We start from the raw sequence: 20076 nt of genomic DNA on the forward strand, positions 1-20076 counted from the left end.
TCCATAGTTTCTTTATGGGGCATGCTTAAATAAAGGTAACATTAATTTTCTTCTTTTGATTTAAAGGTTTTTGTAATCTCTTACAAATTCAACTTTTTTCTAGTTTACATTTTCCTTTTTTCTATTTTTGGTTATTAGCATGATCACAAAAAAATTGGGTAAAGAGGGAAATGACTCTCAAAACTTTAAGATAGCTAATTTTATTTATTTTGACTTATTTATAATTATTACTGGAAATAAAGATTGGCCAGTAACAGAATTAAATAATGCTTTCAAAGAATATAGTAAAGGCTATATTTTCTTTTACTTGCTCTTACTCACAAGGATGAGATTTTCCGCAAAGTTCAAGAGAGACTATATTTGTCATGACCTTTGGATTGTAAGTTGGGTCACCGCAACCAGATGAATAGTGTTTATTCTACAGAGTAGATATAATAATTTTATTTTCCCCATCTAATCAAGATATTGAGAAAATAAAGTTCAGTAACTGGTAATACATTTTCTCTCTACCTCTCCCACCCCAAATTGATAGATAGCTATCTCTCTCCAGAGATACAGATATCTCTCTATACATCTACATAGATGATCTCTATATCTTGATCTCTATATATATACATTTATGTATGGATATATTGATCTCTGTCTTTAGATATGTAGGTAGATATAGATAGATAGGTACTGACATTGGTGGATAAATAGGGAGATAAAATTATATAGATACTATTTGTAAACCTATTATCAATAATTAAGAGCCTATAAATACTTATATATCCATAGTGTCCAGAAGAGAAACTTGTTGCTAAAATATAAAGGTATATTTTCAAAGCTTCCACCTGCTGCTGCTTTAAGTGGGTAGTATTACTAGATGTGTTTTCTATTGATAGCATGTAGATCTAATTGAATAGCACTGTTTGTCATGGAAAGTATTAGCCTTAATATTATCAAAGAATATCCACTTTCTTAAAATATGTATCAGCTATATTTTCATATTTGGTATAGAAAGTTTTTTCTTAATACCATCTTTAAAAAATACTTGCCTCTATCTAACTTTATCTGTATGACTTGAATTAAACTTATGCGATATTAATCATTACATTTATAAAGCTACTGATCATTCCATTAGGCAACACTTGGGATCTTAATGTGTAGCTGCCATTTAAAAAGATATATATTTACATGGACGAACTCATTCAATTATCTCAACAAGCCAAATTTATAGATCAGGGATCTAAGTACAAATAAATGAGGTCATACACATAGAAAGTGGTAAGAGTTGGAACTGATTACTCCCAGCAAATTACTTTCCAAGGCAGGATTGTTGCTATCAATTTAGAGTACCCATGAAGGCTAGGCCATTTTTCTTGATTAAAATATTGTAAGTAACAGTTTACTACTATCAAGAAAATCTTAATTAAGCAAGAAAAAAGTTGAATATGAACATGTTTTTACTATAGAATTTTCAAAATATGTACATCTCCAAATTTTATTAGTTTAGAAATCTGACATAGGCCAAATAGATTCAACAAATCTGAAGTGTTTTACACACATTATAAAGCAACATTTTATAGAACAATGTATGCATCTTTCTTCTCAATTTTAACATGAAAATCCCTAAATATTTATGTGACAAATAAAAGTGTTTCAACATGTTTGAAAGCAAAATTGGCAGAATTAAGAGGTGAAACAGATCAAGACGATGGTTGAAAGTTTTAAAAGTACTTCTTACAGTAACTGATAAAACTGATAAATGAATATCAGTAACAATATAGACAATGTGAGCAGAACTGTCAACCAAACTGGCCAAATTGGCATTCATGGAACACTATAAGCAACTGTTAAAGAGTACATTTGTTGTTTCTACAGACTGATATTCACCAAGATAGACTAGCTGCTGGGCCAAATAATAAATCAATCAAATAACAAATCAATAACTCCATTAAACTTTAAATGATTAAAATATAACAGTCCGTGCTCTGATTACTATTTAGTTAAATTGCATATCAATAATGATAATATATTAGTATATCATTGAATTTTTCAATTAATCAACACACATATACGAACAGTGAATCAAAAAATAAAACACCAGAGAAATTATAAAACATTTCAAGTTGAATAATGAAAATACAGCCTATCTGAATTTGTGAGACCAGATTAAGCATTGCTTAGATGAAAATTTTTACTACAAAATCCCCATATTGGAAAAAGAAAATGTTTAAAAGCAATGATAGATGTTTCTACATTAAGAAAGTTTTTAAAAGAGCAATTTATCCCATAGTAAATGCAAGGAAAGAATAATGATAAAAGCAGTCATAAAGAGAATAGAAGGAAAAAATTTTTTTAAGTGAAAACAAAGGCAAATGGTCCTTATTTGGAAAGGGAAATAAAGTTGGTAAATTCTTTACAAGACTACTAGATAAACAAGTGACGACACACACAAGTTATCAATAGCAGGAATAAATGAGAGAACATCATTAGACAGATGTTCAGACATTAAAACAAATCCTTCAGACATTAAAAGGAGAATAATGGGGATTTCTGAACAACATTAAGTCAATAAAATAGATAACATATTTAATGGATGAATTTATAAAATTTGAGAAATAATTTCAAAAACTTTAGAAAAACAATGTCCCAGACTGATTCAAAAAATAGAATTTCTGATTAAACTTACACCTATTAGACATTTAATTTTTATCCATAAACCTTCCTACAAAGAGTATATTAAAATGACTTTACAGATTTAATTCTAAATGAGAGAATACTTAACTCATTTTTGAGGACAGCATATCTCTGACACCCAACTCTGACATAGATGTTGCAAGAAAATTACAGACCAATATCTCATTTGAAGACAAATACAAAGATCCTCCACAAAACAGCATCATATATGGCAATGTATCATTGTTCAGTTAAATGTATACCCAGCAATGCAATATTTCTTCAGTATTTGAGAAGCAGCATGATTCACCACATTAACAGAATAAAGGAAAAGTAACTCACAAAGCCATCTCAATAGGTGCAAAGAAAGCATTTGCAATACTAAAAACATATTCATGAGTTTCTAAAAACATATTCATGAGTTTTAAAAATCAGTCAACTACGAATAGAACAACTACTTTTAAAAAAAATTTTATTGAAGTATAGTTGATTTACAATGTTGTGTTTAATTTCTGCTGTATAGCAAAGTGACTCAGTTATATATATTCTTTTTTATATTCTTTTCCATTATGTTTTATCACAGGATATTGAATATAGTTTCCTGTGCTATACAATAGGACCTTGTTGTTTCTCCATCCTATATATAATAATTTGCATCTGCTAATTCCAAACTCCCAATCCTTCCCTCCCCTACCCCCACCTTGGCAACCACAAGTCTGTTGTCTATATCTATGAGTCTGTTTTTGTTTCGTAGATATGTTCATTTGTGTCATATTTTAGATTCCACATATAAGTGATATGATATGGCATTTGTCTTTCTTTTTCTGACTGACTTTGCTTAGTATGATAATCTCTAGGTCCATCCATGTTGCTGGAAATGGCATTATTTCATTCTTCATAATGGCTGAGTAATATTCCTTTGTAAGTATATACCACATCATCTTTATTCATTCATCTGTTGATGGATATTTAGCTTGTTTCCATGTCTTGGCTATCATAAATAGTGCTGCAATGAACATAGGGGTGCATGTATCTTTTCAAACTATACTTTTGTCTGGGTATATGCCCAGGAGTGGAATTTCTGGATCATGTGGCAACTCTATTTTTACTTTTTTGAGGAACCTCTATACTGTTCTCCATAGTGGATGCACCAATTTACATTCCTACCAACACTCTAGGAGGTTTACCTTTTCTCCACATCCTCTCCAGCATTTATTATTTGTAGACTTTTTAATAATGGCCATTCTGATTGGTGTGAAGTGGTACCTCATTGTAGTTTTGATTTGCATTTCTATAATAATTAGCAATGATGAACATCTTTTCATGTGCCTATAAGCCATCTGTATGCCTTCTTTGGAGAAATGTCTATTTAGGTCTTCTGCCCATTTTTCGACTGGGTTGTTTGGGGTTTTTTGTTACTGAATTGTAGGAGCTGTTTGAACATTTTGGAAATTAAACCCTTGTTGGTCACATCATTTGCAAATATTTTCTCCCAGTCCATAGGTTGTATTTTCATTTTGTTTATGGTTTTCTTCGCGGTGCAAAAGCTTGTAAGTTTGATTAGGTCCCGTTTCTTTATGTATGATTTTATTTCTATTGCCTTGGGAGACTGACCTAAGAAAACATTGGTATGGTTTATTTCAGAGAATGTTTTGCCTATGATCTCTTCTAGGAGATTTATGGTGTCGTGTCTTATATTTAAGCCTTTAAGCCATGTTGAGTTTATCTTTGTGTATGGTGTGAGGGTGTGTTCTAGCTTCATTGATGTACATGCAGCTGTCTGACATTCCCCACACCACTTGCTGAAGAGACTGTCTTTTCTCCTTTGTATATTCTTGCCTTCTTTGTTGAAGATTAATTGTCCATAGGTGTATGGGTTTATCTCTGGACTCTATTCTGTTGCATTGATGCATATGTCTGTTTTTGTGCCAGGACCATGCTGTTTTGATTACTATAGTTTTGTAGTATTGTCTGAAGTCTGGGAGGGTTATGCCTTCTGCTTTGTTCTTTTTCCTCAGGATTGCTTTGACAATTCTGGGTCTTTTATGGTTCCATATAAATATTAAGATTATTTGTTCTAGTTCTGTGAAAGATGTCACGAGTATTTTGATAGGTATTGCATTAAATCTGTAGATTGCTTTGGGTAGTATGGCCATTTTAACAATATTAATTCTTCCAATTCAAGAGCGTGGGATATCTTTCCATTTCTTTGTGCCATCTTCAATTTCCTTTATTAACGTTTTGTAGTTCTCAGCATATAAGTCTTTCACCTTCTTGGTGAGATTTATTCCTAAGTATTCTTTTTTTATGTGATTTTACGTTCCCTTTCTGATATTTCATTGTTAGTGTAAAGAAATGCAACTTATTTCTGTATGTTAATCTTGTATCCTGCTACCTTGCTGAATTCATTTATCAGTTCTAGTAGTTTGTGCTGAGTCTTTAGGGTTTTCTATATAGAGTATCAGGTCATCTGCACATAATGACAAGTTTACCTCTTCCCTGCCAATTTGAATACAGTTTATTTCTTTTTCTTGTCTGATTGCTGTGCTTAGGACTTCCAATACTGTGTTGAAGAGAAGTGGTGAGAGTGGGCATCCTTGTCTTGTTCCAGATGTTAGCAAGAAGGCTTTCAGCCTTTCAGCATTAAGTATTATATTGGCTGTGGGTTTATCATAAATAGCTTTTATTATGTTGAGATATGTTCCCTCTATATCCACTTTCGTAAGGGTTTTTATCATGAATTGACATTGAATTTTATCATGAATTGACATTGAATTTTATCAAATGATTTTTCTGCATCTATTGAGATGATCATGTGGTTTTTATCTTTTCATGATGTGGTGTATCACATTGTTTGATTTGCATATGTTGAACCATCCTTGTGACCCTGGGGTAAATCCAGCTTGGTTGTAGTATATGATCATTTTTATGTGTTGTTGGATTCGGTTTGCTAATATTTAGTTGAAAATATTTGCATCTATAGTCATCAAAGCTATTGGCCTGTAATTTTGTTTTTTGGTAGTGTCTTTGGTTTTGGTATCAGGGTGATGATAGCTTCAAAGAATGTCTTTGGGAGTGTTCCTTCCTCTTTTAATCTTTTGGAAGAGTTTCAGAAGGATCAGCATAAGTTCTTCCTTGTATGTTTGGTAGAATTTACCTATGACTCCATCTGGCCCTGGACTTTTATTTGTAGGGATTTTTTTTTTTAAATCACAGATTCTATTTCACTTCTAGTGATCTGTCTGTTCAAATTATCTATTTCTTCTTGATTCAGTTTTGGTGGGCTCTATATTTCTCAAAAATTGTCCGTTTCTTCTAGGTTGTCAAATATGTTGGCATATAATTGTTCATAGTGTTCTCTTGTGGCTTTTGGTATTTCTGTGATATCAGTTGTGATTTCTCCTCTTTCATTTCTTATTTTGTTTATTTGGGACTTCTCTCTTCTTCTTGGTGAGACTGGCCAGAGGTTTGTCAATTTTGATTACCCTTTCAAAGAACCAGCTCTTGCTTTCATTGATTTTTTTCTATTTTTCTAATCTCTATTTTATTTATTTCCTCTCTTATTATCTCCTTCCTTCTGCTGACTTTAGGTTTTGTTTGTTCTACTTTTTCTAATTCTTTTAAGTGGTAGGTTAGATTGTTTGAGATTTTTCTTGTTTCTTAAAGAAGGCCTGTATTGCTATGAACTTCCCTCTATGCAGTGCTTTTGCTGCATCCTATAGATTTTGCATGGTTGTGTTTTCATTGTCATTTGCCTCAAGGTTTTTTTTTTTTTTTTTTTTTTTTACTTTTTTCTTGATTTCATTGTTGACCTGCTGTGTTTTTTTAGTAGCATGTTGTTTAGTCGTTTAGTCTCCATATAATTGTTTTTTTTTCTCATTTCTTTTTCTGTGGTTGACTTCTAGTTTCAAGCCGTTTTGGTCAGAAAAGATGGTTGAAATAATTTCTATACTCTTAAATTTGTCGAGGCTTGTTTCTGTGCCCTAGTATGTGGTCAATGCTAGACAATGTTCCATGTGCACTTGAAAAGAATGTGTATTCTTTTTTTGGATGTAATGTCCTGAAATTTCAATTACATTACTGTTCCATTGTATCATTTAGGTTCTCTGTTGCCTTACTGATTTTCTGTCTCAAAGATCTGTCCATTGATGTGAATGGGGTGTTAAAGTATCCTACTATTATTGTATTCCTGTCAATTTCTCCCTTTATGTCTGTTAGTATTTGTTTTATGTATTTTGGTGCTCCTATATTGGGTGTATATATGTTGACGAGTGTAATATCCTCTCCTTGTATTGATCCTTTTGGCATTATAGTGTACTTCTTTATCTTTCTTTATAGCCTTTGTTTTAAAGTCTGTTTTGTTTGATATGAGTATTATGACCCCCACTTTCTTTTCATTTCTGTTTGCATGAAATATCTTTCTCCATCCCCTCACTTTCAGTCTGTGTGTGTCCTTTGCCCTAAAGTGGGTCTCTTGTAGGCAGTATAGTGTAGGCTCTTGTTTTTTTATCCACTCTGCCATTCTGTGTGTTTTGATTGGAGCATTGATTCTATTGGCATTTAAGGTAATTATTGATAGATATATATTTATTTCCCTTTTAATCTTGTTTTCCCATTGATTTTATATTTCTTCTTTGTCCCTTTTTGTTTTTCCTTTTGTGCTTCGATTTGTATTATACTTATGTTCTCTTCTTTTTGGTTTCTGTAAATCTATTGTATGTTTTTGATTTGTGCTTACCCTATTTTTCAAGTATAGTATTCCCTTCCTACATCTACTTGCCTTAGACCGGTAGTCATATAGACTCAAACATATTCTAGAAAAAAAATCTATATTTTGTTACTCTTCTACCCCACATTTTATAATTTTGATGTCTTCTTTTACATGTTCTTGTATATCCTTTTGCTGTTCATTGTGGTTATCATTGCTTTCACAGAAATTTTTTGATATTTTTTAATCTGTGTACTGGCTTATTTAAGTTACTTACTTTCCAATTGTGATTTTCTCTTTCCTATAGATTCCTACTTCTTTTCTATTTAGAGAAGACCTTTCAATATTTCCTTTAGGATAGGTTTAATATTGCTGTATTCTTTTACTTTTTGCTTGTCTGAAAAGTTCTTTATCTCTCCTTCTATTCTAAATGATAATCTTGGTGGGTAGAGCATCCTAGGTTGCAGATTTTTCCCTTTCAGGACTTTGAATATATCTTGCCACTCCCTTCTGGCCTGCAACATTTCTGTAGAGAAATCAGCTGATAGCTTTATGGTTCCCTTGTAATTAACTCTTTTTCTCTTGCTGCCTTAGAATCCTCTTTAACTTTTGCCATTTTTGTTATAATATGTCTTGGTGTAGGTCTGTTTGGGTTTACCTTGTATGGGACCCTCTGTGCTTCCTGTACTTGGATAGCTGTTTCCTTCTTTAGGTTTGGGAAGTTTTCAGCCATAATTTCTTCAAATACATTTTCAATCCCCTTTTCTCTTTCTCCTCCTTCTGGGATCCCTATTATCAGTAGATTGGCCTGCTTTATATTATCCCAAAGGTCTCTTATATTGCTTTCATTTTTTTTCATTTGGCTTTCTGTCTGCTGATCTGATTGGGTGATTTCCATTATTCTATCTTCCAGGTCACTTGTTCCTTCTGCATTATTCATTCTGCATTCATTGCCTTTAGTTCAGCTTTCATCTCTGGAAATAAATTTTCTAACTTTTCTTGACTCCTCCTTATAGTTTCTAGTTCCTTTTTACAGTAATCTGCATTTCTGTTGATAGCCTTTCTTAATTCCTTCAGTATTTTTATTATCTCCTTTTTGAAATCAGTGTCTATTAGACTGAAGAGGTCTGTTTCATTGTTTATTCTTTCAGGAGAATTCTCTTGATGTTTTAATTGAGAATTGTTCCTCTGATTCTTCATTTTACTTTTTTTCTCTTGCTCTATGAGTTTAGGAGAAACAGTTATCTACTGTGGTCTTGGGAGACTATTTTCGTGTGGGAACATCCCTGTGTCACCTGCATGGGTTTAATATTTTTGGTGTGAGGGCTGTTTTTAGTATGGCCTGCCACCTCTTTCCTCAGTATATGCTGGCCATTATCCCCTTGATAGGAGGTGTGACTGGTGTTGTGGTGACCAGGTCCTGCACTGGATGTTGAGCAGGTCCTCCCCTTAGCTCTGTGGTTGTCACTGCCTTGTCAGGGACAGGATCTCCTCTCGAGGTGTTGGAGTAGAAACCCCCAGATCTGTTTCTGAGCTGTGTTTGTGAGCTGCAGTGTGAGGTAGGCAGGATTGGATCACACAGTGCCTCATGTCTCTCAGGCATTGTTTTCACAAAGCCACTAGTGCAGTCCACTGAAGTCAGGTCCATGGACTGCAGTAGTTACGAACCTGGACCCACTCTGGGAGCTATGGAGGCAACTCAGACCCAGGCCCAGGCCAGCCCCCCGTGTGCATGCACCCACAAAGCCCACAGCTGCTAAGGCCAGATCTGTCCCAGCTGCAGGAGCATCCATTGTCTATTTGATTGTCCCACAGGTGATGAATTTACAAAGCCGGAGGCAGAGGTGTAAATCCATGGTGCACGCAGCCACATTGAGAGATTTCAGCCCTGCTTCCTGAGTCACACAGCCCCTGGGGCTCAGCTGTGGTTTCAATCCCACCTCTGTGAGTGGGCAACCCACTGATGCCTGCTCTCAGGGCCTGCTAAGGTGGTGGTTGGCACAGGAACCCTCCTAGGAGGCAGCTGGGGTGCACAGGGCAGTGACACATGCATCCATGTAGGTCTCTCTCTGTTCTGCCTGCCACAAATCATGTGCTGCATTCTCCTATGAGCCTCTGAAGCTCCTTTTCTGTCCTGGCTGATCTCCCTGCCAGTGAGGGGGCTTCCCAGAGTGCGGTAACCTTCCCTCTTTTTCAGCTCCCTCCCAAGTGTGCAGGTCCCGTCCCGCTTCCTCTTTTTTTTTTTTCTGTCGTCCTACCTGGTTACGTAGAGATCTTTCTTGCCCTTTCAGGTGTTTGAGGTCTTCTGCTGGTGTTCAGTAGGTGTTCTGTGAGAATTGTTCCATTTGTAGATGTATTTTTGATGTATTTGTGGGAGCAGGTGAGTTCCACATCCTGCTACTCCACTGTCTTGAGTGGAGCACTACCTTTCAATCTGATAAGTCATTTATGAAAAACCTAGAACTAGTATATATTTAATGTTGAAGGACTAAACAATTTCATTCTAAGTTTTGCAACAGGGCAAAGATGCCCCACTCTAAAACTGTCTTCAAACCATATGATAATCTTTGTAAAAACAAAAACAAAAAACAAACTGAAAGAAATCTAAATATATACAATAAAGTAAAGTGATCATGGCAAGATTCAAAATACAAGAGTAATAGATTTTTTTTAAATTGCAGTTTTAGACACCATGGACAAAATATTTCAATATAAAATTAAGATAATGACATCATTTACAGTAGTATCAAAATCAAAATACTTAGGAATGAATTTGACAAAATAACTAAACTATAAATTACAGCTAGCTATTAACTACTTACTACTCAATAGACCAGTAACCTTGAAAAATTTAAATTTAAATAAACAGATTATTGAACTACATACATAGCTTGGGAGACTTTATAGCTTCGTTTCAATCCCAATCATAATCTCAGCAAGAAATTTTGTAAACTTGACAGACAAACTTTACAATTTATTGGAAATGCCATTTACCTAGAATAGCCAAAAGTATTTTGAAAAATAATTTAAAGGTGGTCAGACACTTACCTTTTCACTTTCAAGACTTACTATAAAACTGTAGTAATCATGGCATTGGCATGAGAGCATTTTATTGTATTTGACTTATATTAAAATATTTAATTAAAAATCTAAAGAATAGTGATGTGTAATTACAGTGACAGCTTCTCTCTCCTATAATCTAGCAAATTATCATTCCTTACATTTAAAACATGTCAGAAATATTATGTTTCAACTGAAAGGCATACTCTTGCTGGGATGGGTAAATTTTGATGTTTCCCTTTAATAACTATTTTCCCACCATTGTATTGTGCTTCTCTAATATAACACTAAAAATAAGGCTGGCAGAGACTCTTGCCTTCCTGTCCTCCAAACATTCACTTGTAGTTCATACTCCCTTGTATACTCATCCACCAATGATATACTGGTTGGGCAAAGAATTAATGATCCTCAGCACTACAAGCTGTAAACAGCATATGGAGACTGTGAAGAGAGCAAAATATTTTGATAACAGGGTGACTTAAAGAACGTGCTGAAACTGTGGCCAGAGCAATAACCAACTCTTTATAGCCCGAGGGGGAAAAAAAAAATTCACTTCTTAAAGTAAAATTTTAAATTTTACTGTAACTTGTATGTTATATCAAGATGAGGTAGAAACAGCCAACCTCTCAGGCCATAGAAGATGATTTAATCAGGAAAAGACTGAATTGTCAAATGAGTCTAATTTCAGTTCTTATTTAACTCATGTACTTTTGTGGAGTTTTTCCCCCATACCTTGGGACCCGGTCTCTCAGGTTTCCAAATGTTGCTGCTACGAGATTGCTACAGAAAAACTGTTTTGCCCCAGGTCCCTTCATACTGTCCTCATTCCACAACTGCAGGTTCTGACCATCTGGCAGGCTCCTTCTAAATAGTGTCAGTGTGTCACCTGTCACATCTCACATCCCCTGAGGATATCTTGAATAATTGCTCATCCTAAGCAATAATCACACCTCTTAAGGCCAAGAACAAGTTGTTTATATATCTGCACTGCCCCCAGCATTATCTAGGCATTTAAATTGAAAAATTAAATAAGCATTCTACAGCTAGCTATTAACTACTACTCAATAGAGCAGTAACCTCTAGGTATGTAGGCCAGATAATATTAATGCAAACTAAAAGAAACCATCCCAGGTTATTTTGTTCTGGTGGACACTAATCAAGAAAAGTGATATATCGCTTCGGGTACAGAGATGAATTATGTGGAAATGTTAGGACATCTTTGTATAACAGGTTTCCCCTTCAAATGACGTCGTCTTTTGAGCAATGAAAGTGTTGAGTAATGAGCACAGATTTCATGGAATTTTAAGAGAGAAAATTAAACTTAGAAGCCAATCGTGTCCAAATGTCCTCACCTAGTTCCCTCCTGTATAATAGAGCAAACCATTAAATCTGACCTCGTGTGACCTTCTAAGAACTTTATAAATACAATATTGTATTGAGAATGAAAAGGTGTTCTAGCAAATCTATGAATAAAGAGAATAAGTTCTTAAACACCCCTGGATAATACTGATGACATTTTGCACAGGGTTGATATGGAAGCAGAGGTGTGAGGTTTGAGAAACCACTGGTGATAGCAGTAAAGCATCTTACCTAAAAGCTCTGACCCCCTTGGTAGAACGAATGTCGTATCAGAACAGAAAAAATAAATATGTGTGTACATATATGATTACATATATCTACATGTTGTGCTTTAACAGAAATGGTACTTTTCAGCAATGGAACAATGGACTCTTTTCCACCAGAATTACTCATATTTGATTTTAAAACTAAATGCCAACAATTTGCTACTTGGTTTGCATCCCCTTGCAAAATTCATTGCCTATAAAATGAGTTGCAGGCTGCACAGAGGGGGCGCTTTCCAGTTGTGTCTTCCTTTGCCACAGCCACGGCCACCAGACACATACACACAGGCCCACACCAATGTATTTTCCATCTCCCTAGCTGACAAAAACTTCTTCAGGGTAGATTCTCCAATTGCTGAGTCTGAATTGAGCATGGTAGAGACAATGGTGTGGGTGGTGGAAATGTCTTCATCATGAGATGACAGGAGTAAAAATTTTTTCTGTGTATAAGATGCTTTTTTTAACAGAAGGCGGGATATCTATAATTGTAATCCATTTACTCATTATAAAATATTTTGTAATTAGGAATTGAGTAACAAAATATTTTTAATTTTGCCAGTGAATGTAGGTATCATTAGCCAGATTATGGGAAAGGAGAATTACATGTCAAAGCTATTTTGCAGCATTAAAATCCTTCCTTCGGAGGTCAATCCTTAATTTCATGAATATTATACTTGATTTTATAACTCCCCATCAGTGATATGATCAGAGGTCTTGGTGATAGCATTAGGCAATATGGCTTTGTGTGTAGCCACATTACCACAATTATGCAATGACTACATTGTCTAATCTGCCAGTTTCCTAAGTCAATTCATCTTGAGTGACCTTTTATGTAGCTATGAGTGTGGTCACTTTAGTCACTGAAAAATGTCTACTATTTTCAGGAACTTAGTTGAAATATTATTTGCAATATTATTCAGACCTGATGATATAAAACACAAGTGAATTTTTTGTAAAAAACAAAAACAAAAAAACTCAACACTATCCATATGCATATGTCTGCAATCAGTTTGACCTATGAAAGTAGAGCTCAGAAAAGTGAAAGTAGAGTTGGCTGTCATTCACATAAAGTGTTATACTATTTGGACTCTTGGAGCCACTCTTATTTATTAGATAGAATCCATAGATAGAGAAAGAAATGGTGGAATACAGGTCTAGTAAAGAATATGTGTATTTACTGGAAGATAGAATAGAAATAAAAAAATAAAGAAATGAGGGAAATAGTTTTCAGAGGAAATAGAAGAGGGGTCAATCATAAACCTAGGCAGGTAAGCATTAAAAAAAAAAACCCAAAAAGATATGGTTCATGGGGTGGAATACCAAGGTTGAAAGTGAAGTGATAGTACTTGAAAAATGTCATTATTGTTGGTGTCTGTTCTCAGTTGTCCTTCATAAACCACAGAATAAATTCACCACTGAATGCTAATAACACCTTATCATCTATCTTCTGGTAACACCAAACACAAATCTAGGTAATCACATTTCCATAATGGTGCACTTATTGGTTTTTCAGTGCTAGGTAATCACATTTCCTTAATGGTGCACTTATTGGTTTTTCAATGTCATGTTCTTAAGTGCTATACTATGTTGGAATTTCCTGTTGAACAGAGCTATAGCCTTTTGAAACAAATTGTTTCATGAGAGCAGAGCCATAGACTGGCATCAAAATAACAGTTTACTGATGGTGATAAAAATTGAAAAAATGTTGCAAGAAATAAATTTGTACACCTAAAGATATATTTCTATACTTTTACCCAAATCCTCATAATGAAACTGGAACAAATGAAACATGGGGCAAATAAACATTATTTCCTATGGAGAATAAAGAATAATTTTACATACATACCTGTGTACATACACAAATATGAATATATATGTACATAGTATAAATTGAAAATGTCATAAATATATTAATTTTATAAACATAATGAGGGATCTTAAGGACAAGGCAAATGGAAAAAGCTATTCACTAATTCATAATAAAATATTAAATATTGTATCCTTCTGCAATATTAAGTACATATTTCCTCAATTGTAAGATGCACATTTTCCCATATCTTTATGTATCTGTAGGTGGGACACATCTTAGGTTCAATGGCGTATTAAAATTGTCATTGGCAGGTGGTAGTCACAGTGACATTGGTGTCACAGCCTGCACATGGGTGAAAACTTACTATTTTTGTTAGTGTGACTAGACACCGTCAGCCATTTGAAATTTCAATCAACAATAATTTAAGGATTATTTGAAGAGGAAACATGAGTCTTGCCTACTGTCCTGCAAACGTTTCATTGTCACATTTAGAGGAGGTCAAAAATTAGGATCTCAAAAATTGGGGGACAGATATAAATGTATTGGGGAGAAAAAATCTCAGCTATTATAAAACATTTTTTTTAAATGCCATACCACTAACAGTACTGACAGCACAGAGGAGGATATGGAATGGAAAACAGATGTTAATAACTTTAGGAGAAAAATTATTTGGAAGAGTTGGATTCTATAAGTGAAAAAATATATGCGTGATTATATTATAGAAATCTATGTCTAAATATAAATGAGCTCTTTTGTAAATAAGTCATATTGATAAGAAAACACCATGTTACAGATAATTGTCATTTTTGTCCCTTTTTCAATAATCTTAGCCCTACATAAAATAATTGTGTATTTTAAAATGATGGTATCTAAGATTTGATAAAACGTGTCTAACAACCTAGAATTTTTCACTCAGGACAAAAGGGTGTTTTAAACTCATAAGTACAAATGTAGTAGTCAAAAAGCAAGAAGAAGAGTGTCAACTGAAGAAAAATCACAACCTAAAAGTTGCATGTTAAGTTTTATTTGGGTGTCTTACTGAATACTATAGCCTGGGAGACAGCCTCTCGGATACCTCTTTGGAGCAGTTCCTTAGAGTTAAGGGAGGAGCCAGGAGTTTTTGCTGGGGGGAAAAAAAACATGTAGTTGAAGATCAAAAGATTACTGCTAATCACAAAGAACAGACATCTCAAGTTAATAATTTTAGTGCTTTTCTATGTAGAGGAAGATGCAAGATTCTGGATTCATTGGAACTATTCCTTAGATATGCAGCTTAACTATCTAGGGCCAGTATCCAAAGTACAGAACGCTTCCTGTTTGTCTCCATCCTGAATTCCCTTCAGGGCATACAATGGGTGGAAGGGAGCAGCTCTAGTGGCTGATGGCTTGATCCTTGTAGAAGAAAGAGCATGGTAGGCAACATTCTTTCTTTACTGGAATGGCAGGCAACAATCCCTGTCTGCAAGAGAAGTCAGAAAACTATTATCCTGCACTAAAATGTTTCCAGTTTTTAACTAAAGTTAAAAGTTGTGAAGTCTGAAATGGACAACATTTTATGTTGTATTTTAAACAGTTATATTTTAATATGGGTTTGAGAATTTCTTTTACTAATTATATTGAATTATGGTTATTTTCATCAATTACCTGTTTTTCAGGGACATTGGGAGACTACCTGTTAAAAAATTTAATTTTTGTTACGCCACCTGAAGTTTAATTACAGCTAGCCAACTCAATAACCTGTTGTTTTATTACAATGTTTGCAAATGTTGTTTTAAGAAATTAATACATCCGAGTCTCAGAATCAGCAAATAGGATTATTATTGCAATGCAATTCACATGTTAATGTAATATTTATATAGTAATATAAGAAGATTTAACATAATTTATAGATATAATTCCAAGAAGCTAATGATATTTGAATCATATAAAATAATTATATATGCACATGTATGTCTTCAGGTGGAACTTCTTTTTATTTTGTCATTTTAACTAATATTTTAAAAGTTTCTTACTGGTTCATATTTAATCCCAATTAATTAATGTTTATTTTTAAATCACTGTAAGAACAAACACTGCTTTTTGCATATAGTTTAAGTCTAACATCTGCCAATTATTTATATATATACACTTAATTTTAGCTCCAATTATGCCAACTTCTTGAGAAAATTGCTTGTAAAAGGTATCACTGTCACTTGAAAATCAAGGGAAGACTCAACCCTAAAATATTCATTAACCTACTGGTTAAATTTCAGAGAATAGTTATCTCTTTTGTTTGAAAACTTTTACTAGATCAATTTGTTATTTTCAGAAAAACCTAGGTAATTACTATAGGGGAGAAAATTTGGCACCCCAAAATGTCTCTTTGGCATGTGAATTATTTTGAGCTGAAAACAATCAAGGCCAAACAGACTCAGGAAGAGACTTTGACCTTTCCCGTAACTGCCTAAAGAATGTAGATAGAGGACTTGTTCCAGGAAGGGAGCTAACACCGTACGTAAGTATAGGATGAACTAGGTGTTTAGACAGGGAAGAGTCTATCAAAATTTATTTAAAATTCCTATGTCCCATTGGCTTTCTTTGGCCCACCAAATACTTATTTACTGAACACTTGCTTATGAAACGTTTGCTTTTCCATCTCCCTGTGAATTTCCTTCCTTCTCTTTGAAGTCCCAAACCACTACCCCCAACATCTTTTGTCTTTAGCTCAAGATGGTATTTAAGGTGAGTATTTCAGTCATTTTGGTGAGTTACTCTGGAATTTTTCTGGGTCTCTCCAAAGTATATATGTTATTAAGCATTTGTTTGATTTTCTCCTGTTAAACTCTCTCACATCAATTTAATTCTTAGACCTGCCGGAAGAATCTAGAAGGGTAAAAGAAAATTTCTTTCTCCCCAACATTACCTTTCTAGAAATTTTGAAGGATTTTGAAGGACAAGACTAATGGCAGGTCAAGCTGAAAGTAATCAGAGTTCCCTGTCTGTGTTTCTGTTACCGAACTCAGGTTCAGCTGCTCACTGCTTGAAAGCCAATACTCGGAAAGACAAGAGTTGGTTGGAAACAAAAGTTTGCTTTATTCAGGAGGCCGGCAACCTGGGGAGAAGGCAGACTTATATCCAAAAATCAACTCCATGAGCTGTTTGTAAATTTTGGAGACTAATCCCTTGTCAGTCACATCATTTGCAAATATTTTCTCCCAATCTGTGGGTTGTCTTTCATTTTGTTTATGGTCTCCTTTTGGCCATGCAAAAGCTTTTGAGTTTAATTAGGTCCCATTTGTTTATTTTTGCTTTTATTTCTATTATTCTGGGAGATGGATCGAAAAAGATATTGTTGCGATTCATGTCAGAGAGTGTTCTGCCTATGTTTTCCTCTAGGAGTTTTACAGTGTCCGATCTCACATTTAGGTCTTTAAACCATTTTGAGCTTATTTTTGTGTATGGTGTTAAAGAATGATCTAATTTCATTTTTTTAGATGTAGCTGTCCAGTTTTCCCAAAACAATTTGTTGAAGAGACTGCCTTTCCAACATTGTGTAGTCTTGTCTCCTTTGTTGTAGATTAATTGACCATAGGTGCATGGGTTTATTTCTGGGCTTTCTATCCTGTTCCATTGATCTATATTTCTGTTTTTGTGCCAGCACCATACTGTTTTTATGACTATAGCTTTGTAGTACACTCTGAAGTCAGGGAGCCTGATTCCTCCAGCTCCGTTTTTCTTTCTCAAGATTGCTTTAGCTCTTTGGGGTCTTTTGTGTCTCCATACAAATTTTAAGATATTTTTGTTCTAGTTCTATGAAAAATGCCATTGGTAAGAGGCTTAATATCATCAAAACAAACAACCCAATCAACAACTGGGCAGAAGACCTAAATAGACATTTCTCCAAAGAAGACATACAGATGGCCAAGAGACACATGAAAAGATGTTCAACGTCACTAATTATTAGAGACATGCAAATCAAAACTACAATGAGGTATCACCTTAGTCAAAATGGCTATCATCAAAATGGCTATCATCAAAAAATTCACAAACAGTAAATTCTGGAGAGTGTGTAGAGAGAAGGGAACCCTCCTACACTGTTGGAGGGAATGTAAATTGGTACAGCCACTATGGAGAACAGTATGGAGGTTCCTTAAAAAACTAAAAATAGAATTACCATATGACCCTGCAATCCCACTCCTGGGCCTATATCTGGAGAAAAACATGGTCTGAAAGGATACATGAACCCCGGTGTTCATTGTAGCACTTTTTACAAATAGCCAAGACATGAAAGCAATCTAAATGTCCATCGACAGAGGAATGGATAAAGAAGATGAAGATGTGGTGCATATATATAATGGACTATTACTCAGCCATTAAAAAGAATGAAATGCCATTTGCAGCTACATGGATGGACCTAGACACTGTTATACTGAGTGAAGTAAGTCAGAGAAAGAGAAATATTGTATGCTATCCCTTATATGCGGAATCTAAAAAGAAGTGATACTGATGAACTTATTTACAAACAGAAACAGACTCACAGACTTAGAGAACAAACTTATGGTTACTGGGGGGATGGAGGGGGGGAAAGGATAGTTAGGGAGTTTGGGATCGACTGCTATATTTAAAATGGATAACCAACAAGGACCTACTGTATAGCACAGGGAATTCTGCTCAATGTTATGTGGCAGCCTGGATGGGAGCGGAGTTTGAGGGAGAATGGATACATGTATATGCATGGCTGAGTCGCTTTGCTGTGCACCTGAAACTATCACAACATTATTAATAGACTGTACTCCAACATAAAAAGTTAAAAACAAACAAAAAAACAAAACAAAAATCAACTCCAAAGATTCTGCTGGACCATGAATGTTTTTACAGGGAGAATCATTTGCAGAGGGGATCAGAGTCTTCCTTATCTTCCACTGTTTGCAGACTTTCTTTTGATTGGTTGGTGGTGCGGTAACAGGGCGGTGCTCCAGGAATCTTGTGTTCAGTCTGAAGTTACCATCCTCCATCTGGGCTGGGACCTTTGTTCCCAAAGAAGAACTTAAAGATATTGTTATGTATATTCCTTGAAGAGGAACCAGGACCCTGCCCCATCACTGAACTATTGTTTCTTTACTGCTGCTACTTTGTTTCTGCATTCCTTCCCTTCCCTGATAAGCAACTATTTGAATATTCCCTTTGGAACTCAAGAAAGGTAAAAGAGGGTGAAGCCTTTTTCCTACAGACAAGAAATGGGGGACATGGAAAGGATTTGTACACAGAGGAGGGCCCCATACGGTCCTGCTCCATTTCATTTCTTCAACAACTTCAGAGCTTTTCTTTCTCGCTTTCAGGGTATGCAGGGATTGGCTAGGACTAAATTTTAGGAGACCACACACCTAGTGATTTATCTTTTGTTTGCAACATGTGTATTCCCAGCCCTGGTGAGGAAGAAAGTAAAGCCAGGTATTTGTCAAATTGACTTGATTCACCTGATTGTTTTTTCCTACTTTTCCTAGGGGTTGACCATTCTTAAAGTTAGGTAGGTAATATAGTATAGGAAACCAGTAAGTAAAAGCTTTCCAGAAGCTAATTTTTCAATGTCAATTCAAATTCCTCTGTTGGAAGATTTAGGCAGTGATTGTATATCCCACATCTGCTATTATTTCTTCGCTTCCCTGTCTTTTATTTTCCACTTTGTACCTTTCTCTGCTAATGAATCATGTAAACAAAATGAAAGCAACATGAATTTGTTTTGTTCCAGGTTCCCAGGTTGGCCATTCATTTCAATTCAATGAATGAGTAGGTCAAGTCAGTAAAAAGAAATACCTAATTTTACTAAAAGACTGTCTTAGAAATCACCGTATAAAACACACTTCAAAAAGATAATGGATGCTTGATCCACTAGTTTGAAGTGTCAGAACTATTGGACCATAGTGTAAACAAGAAAGTTTATATTAGGGTATTTCCGTTAACAGCATCACTGGAGAGAAAATATTTACATAAAGAAACACTTAAGTGAATATGGATTTATGCATTCTGTAATTCTGTTTAAAGGTGTTCAAATTCTTTGAATCCATATAAATTGCCATGTCTACTGTTTAAATTTTACTACCAGAACATGCAAAGCCCTTTACAAACTGCTGTTTTTTCCAAGCTGACCCCACCTTATACTTTATGAAATCTTACTTATCTTTCAAGACATAGCTCAGGTATCACATCCTCCAGCACATCTTCTGCAAACTAGAATG

This window comes from Eubalaena glacialis, chromosome 4 (assembly GCF_028564815.1).
Source record: "Eubalaena glacialis isolate mEubGla1 chromosome 4, mEubGla1.1.hap2.+ XY, whole genome shotgun sequence".
NCBI lineage: Eukaryota > Metazoa > Chordata > Mammalia > Artiodactyla > Balaenidae > Eubalaena > Eubalaena glacialis.